Here is a 15,832-nt window from a genome sequence, read left to right on the forward strand (position 1 = left end):
TTCCTTTCCGTAAAGGGCCAACACCTTCCCCAGAGCCAGCACCGCTCCCGTGGTTCCTCGCCTCTGGTTATCCAGCTCCCAGCCGGATGAATTATTTAGGGTCAGAACGTGATTTAAGCACTCGATCACGGCGTGCTACCATTGTTTGTGATGCTACCCTTTGCCTGCCCTTCCCCTTCCCATGGAATAAGCCGGACGCGGGGCCCCCCCCTGCCCCCCACGGCTGTCGCGGAGGAGTTGCGTGGCTGAGTACCCCCCTGCTGTGTGTGTGTGCCCCAGAAACAAGATACCATGGGAAGGCCATTTTAAGAAAGAGATGTAAAATACCATTTTTTTTCCCCCCACCAGACTGCTATTGGCCAAAATATTGCATTTTCTGGCTGCCTGTTCCCAGCTGGGACCCTGCCCAGAGGCCAGCTCCTGCAGCAGGGTGGATGGCAGCTGCCCTCGCCAGTGGCTGGAGACCCTGGAAGACCAGCGATGGTTTTCGGAAGGCATCACGTTTCCCTATCCCGCTGCTCCTGAGGGCTTATTCTTGCAGGACAAGCACACTGCTGTGCTCACAGAGCTCTGCAGCTTTAGGAGACTTAAGGTATGTTGGTGGAGGACTGGGGTGGTAAAGGCGTGCAGATTTTGGGGAGAAGAAGCTGTGACACGGTGCAGGTTTCCTCCAAAGCAGCTGGGCTGGCCTTGAAGGGCTGTTGCACCCCCCTGCCCTGGCAGCTCTCAGACAGCTGACAGCAGGGTTGCAGCCCAGGATCACGCCTGTGTAAGCGTCTGCAGCAACCCAAGAAATGGAAATTTAATGCCGAAAGGGGGTGGAGGCAGTGGGCTGAGGGATCTGAAGGCACTCCTATTCCCTGGTGAATTCACTTAGCCTGATTGCTTAATTGGAGGTGATAATGCAGCGTTTTTTGATCTGGCAACATCTATGCTGCGGTTTATGAAATTGGCTGAAAAGCTCAAGAGTAGCTGAATAGTGGATGAAAGACCCCAGAAAAGAAGACAGGAGGAGAACAAAGTTTATTTCATTAAGAAAATGCAAGTATAAAGGAATAGAGCTTTTCAGACCAGCCTCATTAGAAACCTAGACAAATTAGTGACATTATGGCTTATTAAGTTTCATTCTGCCAAGGACAAAAACCTTGTGGCAGAAAGCTTACAATAGTGACAAAAATAAATGCTAAGAGAAACTGTTTTCTCGCTTAAACACTACCCTTTAATATAACTGCAATCTCTTGGTTTTAGCTTTAAAAAGATGAGGCCATTTATTTAAACATAAATCAGGAAATGAACTGACTGTGTTTAGCACCTGAATTAGAATATTTCAAGATCTTGGGTGGCTGAATATCTTCAGAAAAATGCAGCCAGTGAGAATGTTTTCCAAGGATATATTTGTGGGGAAGAGATTCACATGCAGACTTTTTTTTTTTTTTGAAAGCTAATTTGTAGTGGTACATGTGCAAGTGCATACATATTGATTTTATTAATGAAAATTAAGCATGTACAAATTTGCCTCAGTGGAGACTGCAGGGTAGAGAGAAGGAAGGTTAACCGTACTTAGCATTTATATAGTTTTCTTCTTCAGGATTCTCCGCACATCGCTGCTCCGCGCCAGACCCTTGATTGGGATGCAGGGCTCCTCGCTGCCAGGCTTCTGTCTCTGGGCTGTGGCACACATTGTGAGAAAGATAAAACAGAAATAAAGATCTCTTGGCCAGCTGAAAGTAATGCAAACTCAGAGCCATTTGGCACCGGCCCTGGATTTAGGCACAGACGAGTTCTTGACAATTAGAGAGGGGAGCAGAGTCCTGGGCTGCGGATGCAGGCGCTTCCTAAGAGCGAGCCAGATATCACAAGGCTGCTCTTGGTCATGTGGAGCAGGAAAAAAACCCGGTGTGAAATAAAGGAGATGCTGCTTGGTCCGTGCCCCAAACTAACAGGGAAAGTGCCAGCTCCCAAATCTGGATGTGAAGGGCTCCCTCAGCCTCTGCCTCACTGCTGCCCCGTGCCCTTGCTGCTGTCCTGCCCTACGGTGTCGTTGCACAGCCTTGCCTCTTCCTGAGCTGAGTTGGTATTCCTAACACAAGAGAGGCACTTCATTACTTTGAACTGATTTTGACTGACAACGTCCCACCGATGTGCTGGAGTGGAAAGGCAGCGGCAGGCTTACGGCGTGTTGCTAAAACAGGAGCCCTAACAGGACCACCACTCACTAGCCAGGAGTTTTAGGATCGCTACACAGGTATGTATGTATTCCTTGCTGAAGACTTGCGCAGGATTTCCTTCCAGCTGACACACGTGTGAAGCACCAGTGGGATTTTCAGGTCTTGTGTCACCTCCTGCCTCACACGGAGCCTGCGGGGGTACCTGTGCCATGTGGCGGCTGCTCGCACCGCTTCTGAGGCAGGGTGGGATGGCAGGGCCAAGGATGACGGGGAGCACAGCCAGTGCTCCGCTCCACCTAGACCTCTTAAATGCTGTCTGCATAACTGGATGAAGTGACACAAATCCCACTCTTTGGCCAAGACATTAAGGTGTAATAATGCCAGCCTGCAGAGCCCATTAGCAAAGTGCCCACAGGAGCTGACGACCCATGGATGCAGCGGGCATCTCCAAGAGCTTCCACTTTGCAAGTGGCCTTTCGGGGCATCTCCTGGAGAGATGGCGGAGCTCCAGGACTCCACTGGATACGTGTCACTCACATCTTTTTCTGTTTTTTCCCCAGGCCATGCAGCTGCAGGACCCGCTGCAACGCGCGGATGGTGCTGGACTTGCAGGTGAGCTGGGCTGGGGGTGTCCTTGTGGCGGGGGTGCACGGCTGTGAGCGGGGCGGGGGACGAGGGTGGGCTCAGCTCGGCTGCTCTCCCCAGCCCGTGCCCGGCTCCCTGGCTCCGCGGAGGTTTTGCTGCTGGCTGCTCAAAGCCCCGACAAGAATCTTACAGCAGCTGACAGAACCAGCCTAGCTCTCGCTCGGTTCAAATCCCCCAAGGTGCCAATCTGCATTCCCAGGCACCTACGTACCTCTGCACGTCTCCCGTCGGGGCACTGATCTGGCACATCAACCTTCAGATAAAATGGATGTTCCCAGATCTCAGCAGTTTCTGAAATGAGAACCAGAACTTCTCAGAGCTGTGATGTGTTCAGAATTGCCCATGCCAATGAGAAAGTAATTTCTGGAGATTTGCCTTTTTTTTTTTTTTTTGCCTTTTTTTTTTCTTTCCTATTGCATGCATTTTAAAGGGCTTTTGTTGCAGTTGCTTTTTTTTCGTTTGCACTAAAGTGAAAGGCAGGAGAAATTTCTATCAATGGTAACACATAAAACATATTGGGAATTGTTTGGGTCAAACAATTTTGCCCTTTTGTAAAATGATGCTTTAGGAATATTATCACATATATTGGTTATATTAGCAAGCTGTTTACCCAGGCAACTGAGAGGCAAGTGCAGCCTGCCAGTTTCGCAGGAAGACAAAGACAGAGTGGAGAGTGTTTATACGGTCCCGCATATAAATGACTTATTTATTTCGATAAGATTTTACAGAAATCCAAAGGAGAGCTTTGACATATAACTATAAAATGCTTATCAGCATGAAATAATGCCCACTTTCTGTGCCTTATGTGCTGAGCAGTGATGATACCTACCTGGGTAGGTGTCTTTGGTTACTACCCTCTCTGTACATGTATTTTGATGATTTCAAAGGGTTTGTTCCTTTTATTCTCCATCAGCCCCACCCGAGGCAACAGCACCTGCTGAGCAGGTCGCCTGCCCTGAATTTGTCTCTCAGTGCAGCTCCTTTGCCCTAGAGGTGGGACATGAGCACGGTGGAGCCCCCTGGGGCGCAGGGCTCAGCTCTGGTGAGCATCACAGTGCCGGGGCAGGGAGCTCTGCCCCGCGGTGGTTAGGCAGATCCGTGTGTGCTCCTAGGAGCAGCACATCATGGGTTATTAGGTTTGCCTTTAAAAACAATAAAAACAAGTAAACAAGGGAGAGAGAGAGAAATAATCCCTCAAGAATGAAAAATTACTTAGAATATGCTGTCAAAACAGCAGTGCTACAATGCCACTTCTGCAATTACAGGGATCGTGCATGCATGAGTGATGAGACTTTTACATATATGAGAAATGAGGAAAAGGTCTTTTAAAATACACTTTAGTTTTACTTTATAATTGTGTGGATCCAGGATGATGCATCACAGAGATATCACTATGCTGAAGTATGAAATTGTTTGAACATTTATTTTTATCTAGAAGCGGTGCCATGAGCAATGCTTCAGAATATTCTGAATTGACTAGAATTATATTAGTCATATCTTTATTATAAAGACAGTAATTTATTCAGTACATTTAGAAGGTTCTGATTTTCATCTCTGAAGAGCTGAAGGGTCAAAACATAAATTAGAGTAGCACATGGCAGCGCTGAAAATCCATGCTATTTAAGGACTAACAGTGATAATATCTTTCAGAAAACTGCTAAAACATATTTTATGCAGTGGGGAATTTGTACACCTGGAAAAAAGTGATCATGCAATAGGTGAGCAGCATGGGGGAATTAAGTCATAAAACGGTAGCGATAAATGAAGGGTATGCACTGTTTTAAAAGCAGTCCTGGGAGCTGAGCCCCAGTAGGGCATCCCAAGTCCGCGTCACAGCAGGGACACTGCCGCTTTGTGTGCCTTGTCCAAAGAAGTCGGATGCAGTTTTTGCCTCTCTTGGCTTGTCTGCAAAAAATCCCACACGGGATTTTTAAGAGTTCCTATTTGCAAAGAACTTTGAATTCTTCATACGGAAGGTACTGAATAATGCAAACAATATCATTATTCTGCAAACCGCTGTTTAATAGCTGCAAATTGCCTCTTGTCTGGAGTGTAACAGACTGCACTTACCATTCACACCTGTCGACTGCTAACAGTGATCTTGAGGATCACTGTCCATAATAAAAATAATTAATCCCAGAGAAGAGGTATTCTAGGTAAGCCTGGGTTTCTGGCATTGTATGCAATGGCATAAAAACTTGATCACCTTTAATGTGTATTTTTTTGTTGTTTCCACAAGAAGCAGCCTTGAAAATCTCAGATGTTCACCATTTGGGCTCTTTAAAGCAGCCTGCATAGTCAGTCCTGTGCTGCGTGGTCCCGAATTGCAATGCTGTGCTCATAATAAAGCTCAGGTTTTGTTTTCATGTACCAGGTTTTGGTGGTTCAGTGTGTTTGAGGCTAGCACAGCCCATTTGGGCTCTCTCACTCAGAGTCACCGCTTTGTTTTTATTTTTAGCTTGTGCAAGTGCTATAAAATGTTGAACCAAAAGTTCAGACTAACAGGAGACTCATATGCAGAGGAGAATCACAGCACTGCTTTTTCAATTATTAACGGGGAATCTGGTATTTTGAGCAATAAGTGTGTAGGCTGGAAGCTTTCGTGGTTGTTTTGGAAAATTCAGCTGTTGCTCATGCTGGAGGAGGTGAAGCATCTTTCTCCGGATACAGTCTCTTCCCACCCTGGCAGTTCTGAGAACTGCTTGCGAGCATTACAGATTTTTCTCCGGTATTTTCACCTGTGCCAGGACCGCAGGCACTGAAGCGGATTCTGCTGCTAATTGCCTCCATGAATCTGGAGAGCGGTGCAGTGTGTGTTCATATTGGCTGTCCTCTTCCGGGCTCCGCTGACACAAGCGTGTGAAGACAAGGGCATCTCAAAAGCACAAATCGCTTACTGACAGTATTGGATTGCTTGGTAACCATTTGCTTAGGGCAATTACCACTAATTATTTAACGGAATTGGAAAAGCAGAAAAATAATCTATAAAGGGTACTAGGGACACATTACTGTGTGATAATGGGATTTTACAAGATAGACAAAAAATACCCAACTCTAAATGTGTCTGGGTAGATGTACAAAAAAAGAAAAAATATGTTTCTTTCCTAGGTGTGATATTTCATGAAAGAACTAAAGACTAAACCACATTGTATGAAACATAAGATTAGGTTTTGGCTGATATTTATTTACAGAGTAAGGTCTTCTAGATAATTTAGAAATTACATAAAGTGCATCTAATTTTATTTCCCCAGCTACATGCACGAGGTTCTAGCTAAGCTAAAATTAGCTATGTTTTTTGTCTAGACCATCTGTAGATGTAATTCTATCGTGCAGAGCACAAGCACACCCAGTCGTAGCACGTAATGGCTCGAGACTCCCGTCCTCTCCGAGGGGAGAGGAAGGAGAAGGGCTCCCGCCTCGGAGCTGTGGGATGGGTTTTTCCTCCCCTCGCTCAGGGTTTCTGCTTTCTGTCCCAGCACCCCTTCTGCTAAATGACCTAACCTGAAGTTGGGCTCGTGGCGGATTGTCACTTTGTTTTGTTGCCCCTGCACCTTTCATCTGTGAAATGAGTGCAGTGAAACCTGTTTAGGTCACACGGATGCTGCGAGGGTTATTAGATTAAAAGTGTTTTTGGACTGTCAGTTGGAAGAGCAAGCCCAAGTATTGACTAATGGTAGTTCTGGGCTTCACTCAACTTCTGTATTTAATTAAGATGGCGGCTTAATTTGGGACAAAGTTGTTTGATCATATGAAGCTCCCAGCAAAGAATTGGGAGAGCTGGCTGGATGCAGGTGCGTGCTCGGCGGCTGAGCACTGTCCCCTCGGAGCAGGGCGAGATGTGCCCATCGCTCACTGGGCAGACCCTGCCTGTCCCCTCGTGGTCTTTGGTACAAGATGTTCTCTGCAGTCCTCGCCAAAGCAGTGAAGTGATATTTGCATTGAGAGCTGGTTATGTTGGGGGTGATCTTGCTGATTGTTCTCCTGGGTGTCCTTCTAGCTACTGAGGTACGAGACAACGGCTCTGCCCCTTGCTGCTTTTACTTTCAAGGAGAGCCATCTTCCAGGTACCAGTGTGGTGTTAGCAACAAAACAGTATTTATGCCCTTGGAAAAACAACCAAATTATTTGGATTTGATCTAGACTTGATTAATTCCTACATCTTCTTTTGTGTTTTATTACTTTAATTACTTTAATTGCTGGTACTCTAGAAACAATCCTTGGGCTGCAATGTGGCATGGAAGTACTGTGGGAGTTTGTTTACTAAAATTCTGACCTGTTGGGTATTTGTATGTGGGACAGGATCCAGAGAGTCTAGAAAGGATGAATAGTAATAATAGTAATAACAATACATCAAGGTATAATGTTTTCTGCTGAAAGGTATTCTAATTAGTACCACAAGTTTGTTAACAAGCAGTAATTGCAGCTTTTTTTGTTGTTCGTTATAATTAGAATTCTCATTCCAACAATTCACATTTGTTGGAGTCCATTAGGCGAAAAAGAAATCTGTCCTGGCATAATCCTGTTGATACAGGACTGAATGGAACCGGGGGTTGTAATGCACACTGGAAACCCATCCTGCGTGGGGCTGTTTGATCTTTGCCAAGCCAGAAATGCCTCTCACAAGGGGTGTCTGTGGGCAACGCTCCCAGTTGGCAGTCCTTTTGCATCGTGCTGGCCAGGCTGTGCTTCCTGAGCACTGCTTTTAATGCGGTTATAGATCCGGGCTGCTGTGCCATCAGTGCTGGAAAAAAAATACTCTAATAACGTCTTCCATTCAAATGGAAACTCACTGCATTGATTCAACGTATAAGCTCTTCCTTATTGTTTAATCTAAGGAATTGCTCACCGATAACAAGATTTTTAGTTGCATTTAAGTCATAATGTTACCCCTTTAATCACCTTTGTGGCTTGTGAATTGGATGCTGAGATGGTTTGGGCCTCTGGTGCCAGAGCACGACCGAAGGTTCATGGCAGAGCTGGTGCAGGTAGGCAGCAGGGCTGCATCGCTGTGTGCCACCGCAACTGCTTAGACATGCGAAGCAAAGAGAAAAAGAGCAATGCAATCAGCTGGCCTAAACAAGTGGCACCTCTCCCGTGGCTGTTACCTAAGAAAGATTGTTGGTTTGATGGAGAAGCTCTAGATAGAGGGATTTAATAATGCAAATTTGATATCTAGGTTTAAGAATCCTGTAATTACAGATTTAATCTATCTGTGGATGATATCAGACATTTCCTAGGTAGCACTGTTAGATGCTATTTGTAGTCAGCCTATCAGCACAATGCTGCTGCGTGCTTCAGAAAGTTATGCAAAACAACAGCATGACCAAAATAAGAAAACTGAGATGTGGAAATGCTGGGACTGGGCTCTGCTCCTTGAGAATGAGACTCTGAGATGCTTTTTATAACCTCCCGCTTCACTATCTTCATATTGACTCACATCATTATGCAAATGCCATAAATTGCAATAAAATCAATTAATGTGCTATCAAGTCTCATAAAAATATGCACTCATTAGTTTACTGCTGAGACAGTATTTCTGCTCTGCTTGCTTATGGCCAAGGCAGAGGAGGGCTGTGCGCGGTGCCGGCTCTCGTCGTGGGAATAGCCGGGTCCCCTTCTTTCCGTAGCACAAGGGGCTGGGTGGCCAACGTCCCGCTTGCATCCTTCGAGCTGGGCACAGACCAGCTGGGATGGGGTTTTGTGAAGATGCCTCAGGATGTGAGGGAACGAGGGCAGTGGTGGTGTCCAGCCCTGCTCCAAAATCTAACCTCAGGGCCTGAAACACCTGCCCGCGCGCGGGCTGCGGACAAGCCGCGACTGGCTGAAATTGGATAGAAAATGTAGGCGGAGAAGTAATTCCTTATGTAAACGTTTCGTGGAGAATTGTAGCCTGTGAAAGGCAAACTCTCTGCTTTGGTCTTTTCTTAGCCCTTTTCTGTAGTACCTATATCATAGGGATCGCGATTTATTGGCCAGGCAGTTCTTGTTCTTGCTGCCAGCCTGGCGAATGTAGGCTCTGCCCACAAAGAGAGGCTCTGCAGGCTGCTGAGCAGTGCCTGGGTTCTGTGTTGGTAGCAGGAGCCCTCCTCTGGCCCCAAACCCCCCCTGCCTGCCTGGGAGGGCTACCTGCAACAGCCCTGTCGTAGCAGCACGAAAATAGTGCAGCAATTCACTGCAGCTCTCTGCAGTGCAGAACTGGCTCCAGTTTTTGTGCAAAACAGATTTCTGTGGAGCTGGCTGGTACCTGAGCTCAAAGGGATGTCTTGGCTAACTTGTGCATTCAGTATTACCGGGAAAAATAAAGGACTACTTTTTTGTCCTAACATTGCAAAAATAGAGAGATCTTCTCCTTAGGTCATGTTATGTAGGAGACCTCACCCAAAAAGGGAAATAAATTAGATAAAGAGAGGTTTACATGAAATATGTGTCCTTAAGCCAGGAACTGAGTGATGTCTTTCCCAGAGTGTTAATTTTGAAAGATTTTTACCCGAACACAGTTTCATTTAATACTGGGATGTCTCCATTGTAGGATGCTGCCTTGACTTTGGATTTAACAAGGTCTTAATGCGTATGTCCGAGGCTTGACCTGTCTGAAGGGTAGTTCAGGAGAAAGTGCAATCGCACTATAAATAATTCACTTCTGTGCCTTGGTTGCCATTCGCTGTAGCCCTTTTAATACCCCATAAACTCAAATGTACCATGCTGTTTCTCTCAGTTTCAAACTGCTCTCCCAGGGACAGAAAATGGAATAGCACCATCAGACCATATGCTGTGGAGACCAGAGAGCAGATGAAATTGCAGTGGTACTGACACATGCTTGATTTTTCTAGTTGTAAAGTTCACGTGCTGAAATAGCTCGTACCTTTGTCTCTGTGTAATATGCATCGAGAAGGCGTTTAAGTGACAAGTCCTATTCGGGACGCAATGTCACCGCAGGCTTCAAAGTGCACTTTGGGGTGTCGGGCTGAGCGCCCAACTAAATGGGCCACGCTTCCAAAAACAACAGTAGGTGTCGTTCTTTAGATGATATGACATTTCCTCATCCGCTCTTTATTAAGTCGGTGGGGGGAAAATTGTAATAGCGTGATGTGCAGCTGTCCTTGGTAGAATAACTTATGCGTGATTATTTCCGAAGAGCTGGCCCCACAGCTCCAGCAGAAGTTGATGGGAATGACGAGTGCTGAGTGATTTGGGGCCGGCACAAGGCGCAGCCCTATTTAACACATCACCCGTGCCCTCACCAGTCCAAACGGCCCTGCTAGGTGACAAAATTATGGGGATTTTTGTTAAATCCACCTCACGTGGAACAAGAATGGAGAGCTCGAGCTCCGAGATGATATTTGCATAAGCCTCCTTTGCCCATCTACATTTGGGTTTGATTGAAAATCAAAGTGGGGTTCACCCCCCCACTCCACAGAGCACCGAAGTTATCACTGTGACCTGTTTCTTGCTGTTCCTTTTCCTCCCTCTCTTCACGTGCTTTAATGGACTTATTTCAGGCTTATGTCACTGTAAGTAAAAGGACTATCATCTGGCTCATGGGCACCTTGAATTTGTCAGCAAGGAATCCCAAATGAGTTTTTCCTGGGTTATAAAATGCACAGCACCCCTAAGGCTTCTGTCCCAGCTGGCAGGAGACCTGGAATCCCTGCTCTACCTTGTACAAGCCTCCATTAAGCAGTGCAAAATTGGTCCATTTATAATTCATTTTAGTGTCTAAATCTCAGGATGATGTTGAAATGACTCAAGCTTCCTGGAGGACAGCCAGGAGTTGTCCTTCCCCTTTCTTGTTCCTCCAGAAGAAGTGTGTTTTCAGCACAAAACTCAATTAGGATGGCAGAAGTACGCTAGAGCATGTGGGAACAAACGCTGCTCCTCGGCCATGACCCCATTCAAGTGCTTTACATCTAGAGCTGGGCATGGGCTCTGGTGTGGAGGAGAAGGCTTGAAGGATGAATTGTTACCAGGTCCCCAAACCTTCCTAGCCTGGCCTCGTATCCCTAGCCCAATTACGCAGTGGCCTCCCTTCTCTTAGCGTTTAATTAGTTCTTGTTTTCCCAGTGTCATAAGTTCTTAATTATTACTGAAATGAGGTATGAGAGCCTGGCTCCACACACGCTGCGTACTCGGCAAATTCCGGGTTAAGCTGGAGAACGTTTTCCCGTCTCAGGGAGTTTCCGCCTGCACCGGTGGATCAGTGTCTTGGTTTCGGAATAATCTGGCTTTAAAGCTCCCCACTGCTGACTGTTTTCCTCAGCTGCCTTTCTGACCACGCCAGTTCCCTCTGCTTCCTTTTGCCAGCAATGGAAATCCAATGTCTGTAACCTGGTGGGAACTTCGTGACCTGGGATGTGACAGCAGGTGAGACCACAGAGCTATGGAATGGAACCGGGGGAAGAACTGGGCCGTTGGAAAGGGAAATGCGTCTGTTTACAGACAGCCACGAGCCATGCTCCGTGAGCAATCAAGAACCAGTTCCATCCCTGAAAAACAGGGTCATCTGCTCCCCAGTGCCCCTCTGCATCTCCCCATACGGTTATCTCCCAGCCGTTGGCCTCCTGGTGCTTACAGAGTAGCTAAGCTTTGGAGACAACTTGCAAAGGAAGCCGCCGCCTGGGATGTCTGGTATCGCTACAAGGGACGGCTGAATTTTGCAGCACTGTCTTTCTTCTAACAACAGCACTACTTTTTATTCCTTTACTTGCTTTACGGTTGCTTTCCTTTAAGTTTTGGGGTCAAACAGGTCCCCTGTGTCCCCCGACCCGGCGCGCTTTCCTCCACCTGTGTCAGAAGCTGTGAATGTCACTTCGTTTCAGTGCCAGGTGATAAATCACCTCTGCCTCCGGACCGCAGGGGTGGGGGAAGGCACGATTAATATCCTGTCGGTGCTGGCAGCAGGTTTTTGGCGCGCTTAAGGAAGGCAGCTTTGTAATGGCTTAATGCCCCCTTGCTCGTAAGCTTAACTATTAACCACACGCTTAATAAATTTGCTTTCTCACGGCGGGGGGGGGGCAGAGCAGTGACTGAGCACTGGACTTTTCCAGGCTCTGTGCCTTTGCCAGCTCATTCTGTAATGCTGCAGAAAGTCATTTAAATGTCTCCAGTATGTAAGTTTACCCAACTGTAAAATTGGGTGTAATAAGACTTGCTTACTTTACAGCTAAGGTTTAATTCCATTTTGTTTGCTGTGCGGTGCCAGACCCCATCCAGCAGGTGTAATGGGCGAGGTGCTCTACACGGGCAGCAGGGAGGGCCGTCCATTAGCAAAAACGTTGTCGTAAGAAAAGCCCTGGAATGGAATACAGAAAGCAAACGGCAGCAGACAGATAATTATCGCTCCCGTATCACGTAACCCTCCAGGGAACGAGGTGAAGGGGCTCTTGGGGAGCGCCTGTAGCAGAGGGACGAGCACTGCTGCCAGCCTGCAGCGAGCTTTGCAGGCTGGGCCCTGGGGAAGCCTCGCGCGCCCAGCGCCTTGCCCTGTGCACTTCTGCAGGCACACGCGGCGGGGCGAAGCCGAAACCGAGCAGCAGGCTGGGAAACCCTGCTGCTGCACGCTCGCCTAGACCCCGAGAAATGCCAGTAAGAGCGACACGCTTGTTTTAGCTCAGCTGCCCTCAGGCCGCTTTGTTATGCTGAACAGTCCCGTTGCGCGGAGCGTGTATTTTGTTTTAAGTGCACACATTTATCACCTTCACCGGTGATTTATAATATGAAGCAGATTCGAAGAATATGGGACGTGGTTTCTCCTGCCTGAAAGCTTTCTGTTTGTGTTTCTTTTTTCAGTGCTTTCACACGGCGGTGCGAGTCCCTGCCTATCTGGGGGAGAGGTGCTCCATCAGAGGTTGCCAACCTTTATTAAACTCCTCTGTGTTGTGCTTGTGGCTGGAGGGCAGCCGGGCCGGGCCCCGTCTTGGTCTGCACGTGGAAAAAGTCACTGCCTGGAGGTGCTGAGAGCCCGAAAATGGGAGCAACCGGGTGATGAGGGATGCATGGCCCACATACAGGTGAGAATGGGGAAACGGCAGTCACAGACAGATGCACTAGGTGCAATTTGGCCGTGCCACTTCCAAACAGCATAACCTCTTGTTCTCATTGCCTGCTTCCAGCCCAGATTTGATGCTGCTCTCGCCGCAGCACTGTGCAGCGTTGGGCTGGGGCCAGCACCACACCGGCCACCGACCTTCGGGGGTCTGTGGGGACCGGCAGTGCCCATGGGCAGGGTGTCAGAGGCAAGACCCAAACTTTTATGCACTCTTTCTAAGTGCTAATGAACCTCGTAAGCAGCGGCTCACCGAAGGGTATCAAGTCCCAGCTGTTCTCCCCAGGGAAGACAACCTGGCAGAAATTGCACACTATTTGCTGAAAGAATCTCTAGTTTCTGGAGCCAGTGCAGATATACGGGAGATGGTTAAATCCTTGCTTGCAGAGGGCTCGCTACCCTAAGGGGGGCTAGGCTCCTTCCAACACAGCTGTGCTTTCCTTATAAAAATATTTTTTTCCTTTTTTTTTTTCTGGTATTATTTTCTCCTTCAAACCCTCATGATACCTGGTCACTGGTATGATTTTTGATTTCCAGGTGAGAAACAGAAGGGAACAATTTTATCCAGAGCACCCACCAGAGAGGTGCTCTGTGTGAATCGTTTGTGAGCCTTTACTAGGGCAGGGTCAGATTTCCAGCAGTGAGATCAGAGAACCTCAGGTGCGCGGCTGGAGAAATTCAGTTTTTTTTTCTATTTCTTGATTTACTAGTGCTGACATAAACACCATAGCTGACATTTTTGAAGTGATCATAGAGAGCCCTTGGAGCTGAGCGAAGCTGAAGGGCAAGGACAACATCTGCATTCACCTCCTACCAGGAGAGGATGGCAAGTCCTAGGACAACGGCAAAAACAAAGCTGGAGGGACAGGGGTGAAACTTATGTGCAAAAAAAAAAAATAAATTCTATTTTGAACTTTATTGCTGAAATGATAAGGCTAAGCAAGTTGTGCTGGAAACTGTTCTGGCTTGCCCATAGAAGTTGTTCATAATCTACAAATGACATTAAAATCTACATTGCTAACCTATCTGCTTGCAGCTGTCTTGGTATCTGATGCCTAAGTTACCACGGACATCTTTATTTTGGATTGTGTTATAGGAAAGATGTAGGGTTATCCTCTTACAAGTTACACATTAGTTTCACCCTCCAAGATAATAATTTCTTATGGTTCACTGTAATACTTAAGGCAAAAGGAAGCATTTTAGTTCTCAGATGTAAAAATGTTGCAGCTTTATGTAACAAATTTTTGGCATTACAGAAGATCTACTATCATCAGTTATTTATTCACAGTTATGAATTGCATTTTTACATTGCATATTGCTATAAAAAGAGAAGATGCAACATTTCTTTCAGTTGTTGTTTTGTTTTAGTAAATTGAAAGCGGTGATTTAAGTTTCTGCATTCAGGTTTATTTCTGTCTCCCAGTGGAACAATATAATCAACAATACCTACTATCGCTTTCATTTTTAAGGGAGGATGGATGAACCAGCTTTCCTGTGCATCCTGTATGAAGTTAAATTAAATACATATTTTGATTTTTTTTTCTATTTGGTAGCAAATGGATATTATTTAGAACCAGAACCAAAGATAATAAATCCTTCCAATGGTAAATTCCTTACCGTTCATATTCTCAGACAACATATTAATGAATACCTTTTAGAGGAGGTGAATTCTAATTTTTCTCCTGTGGATGAAGTGCCTCTGGACTGTTTGCGAAACTGAAAAGGAAATCCTAGTTGCATGAAATCTCGTGTAATAACTGACTGGCGATCACTGAATGGGCTCTTGCACATCTTGAGCACATTTGATAGTCCATATGTTTTAAGTTTGCTCATGTAACCATATGTTGAAAACTTCCCCAAATGCTACTTTTTCTTATTTTTGGCTGTTTTGAAGTTCTAAGAAAATGGCTGTCTGATGGTGCAACCCCAGATTCTCCAGCCTGTGCCAAGCATATTGTAACCTGTTACTCGGTGGTGACCCGACACACAAAGTGTAGGAGGAAACACTAATAGCAGGGAAACTCGGCAAGTGACTGCCAGGAGGAGAACGAAGAACAGTGTTTGGGAGATGCTCTGACTGTTGTTTTTAAGTGAATCAAGGCTTCCTGCTTCTTTTCCTGTTGTTATTGTTGTTTCTTCGTATTTTTCAAGTCACTCCAGATGGAAGAAGCTTTGCCAAGGGAGCCTGGCTTTGCCAGTGCACCTCTCCGGTCAGTGGAGTGAGAAAGGTTCATCAAGCGGGCAACTCACGCCGGCCATTCACAGAGTATGGAGCCTGGCTGAAAAGATTGGGTTATGGGGCTAATGATGGCCCATAAGAATACCTGCTTTAATCGTCTGCTCCTTCGGTGTGTTCAGACTTCTGGTCGTACCAGTGACCTTGCAAGAAAGCAGAGAGATTGAGGTGTGAGAGCAGCCTGCAAACATCAAGGCTATGGGGAGTGGCGCTAGGACAGTTTGGTATGAAGCTAGGAGTCCATGGAAGAGTTTGTTTTTTTGTTGTTGTTTTTGTTTTTTAATGCTCTCATGATAACAACTCTCTATCAATCCACTACAATGTAAAAAAGCCGTACACAGTTGCTAGAGAAGCTGATGCGTAACGACTCCAAATCCCAATGTCATCAGCTCCCGGCAACAGGAATTGCTCAATGTCTTAAAATAGCTGCTTGGGTAGTTCCCGTCATGCCCAAAGCTGTTGTCACCTCAAGGTCTTCTTGCTTGCATGGCAGTCCATCTGCTTCCCACCCATGCAGTTTATCAGCAGGGAGATACATTGCTGTTTCTGCAGGCAGCTAACTGCTCATCAATCACTGCTCAGCATCAGAAGAAACGGGGTGGAGCAGAGGCCCCTTGACTTTCCTTTGGGTTGGTGGAAGAGGGAAAGTGTTCCTGTAGCCGTAGCAGAACTGTGTGTTAGCTGTATGAATTCAAATGAATTTGTTTTGTTCACGCTTTCAGAGTTCTGCTTGTAACAAAT

General features: G+C 46.4%; 1 long non-coding RNA gene across 1 annotated transcript; it reads left to right on the forward strand.

The window, feature by feature from the left end:
- The first annotated feature begins 346 nt into the window (after nucleotides 1-346).
- LOC308177882 lies at nucleotides 347-15,594 on the forward strand. The gene is made up of 5 exons (XR_013939468.1): nucleotides 347-1,041; nucleotides 1,589-2,245; nucleotides 2,729-2,780; nucleotides 12,600-12,820; nucleotides 15,007-15,594. It is a non-coding gene; the product is annotated as an uncharacterized lncRNA (long non-coding RNA).
- The last annotated feature ends 238 nt before the right edge of the window (nucleotides 15,595-15,832 follow it).

This window comes from Anser brachyrhynchus (genome assembly GCF_964034855.1).
Source record: "Anser brachyrhynchus genome assembly, chromosome: 14".
Classification (NCBI taxonomy): domain Eukaryota; kingdom Metazoa; phylum Chordata; class Aves; order Anseriformes; family Anatidae; genus Anser; species Anser brachyrhynchus.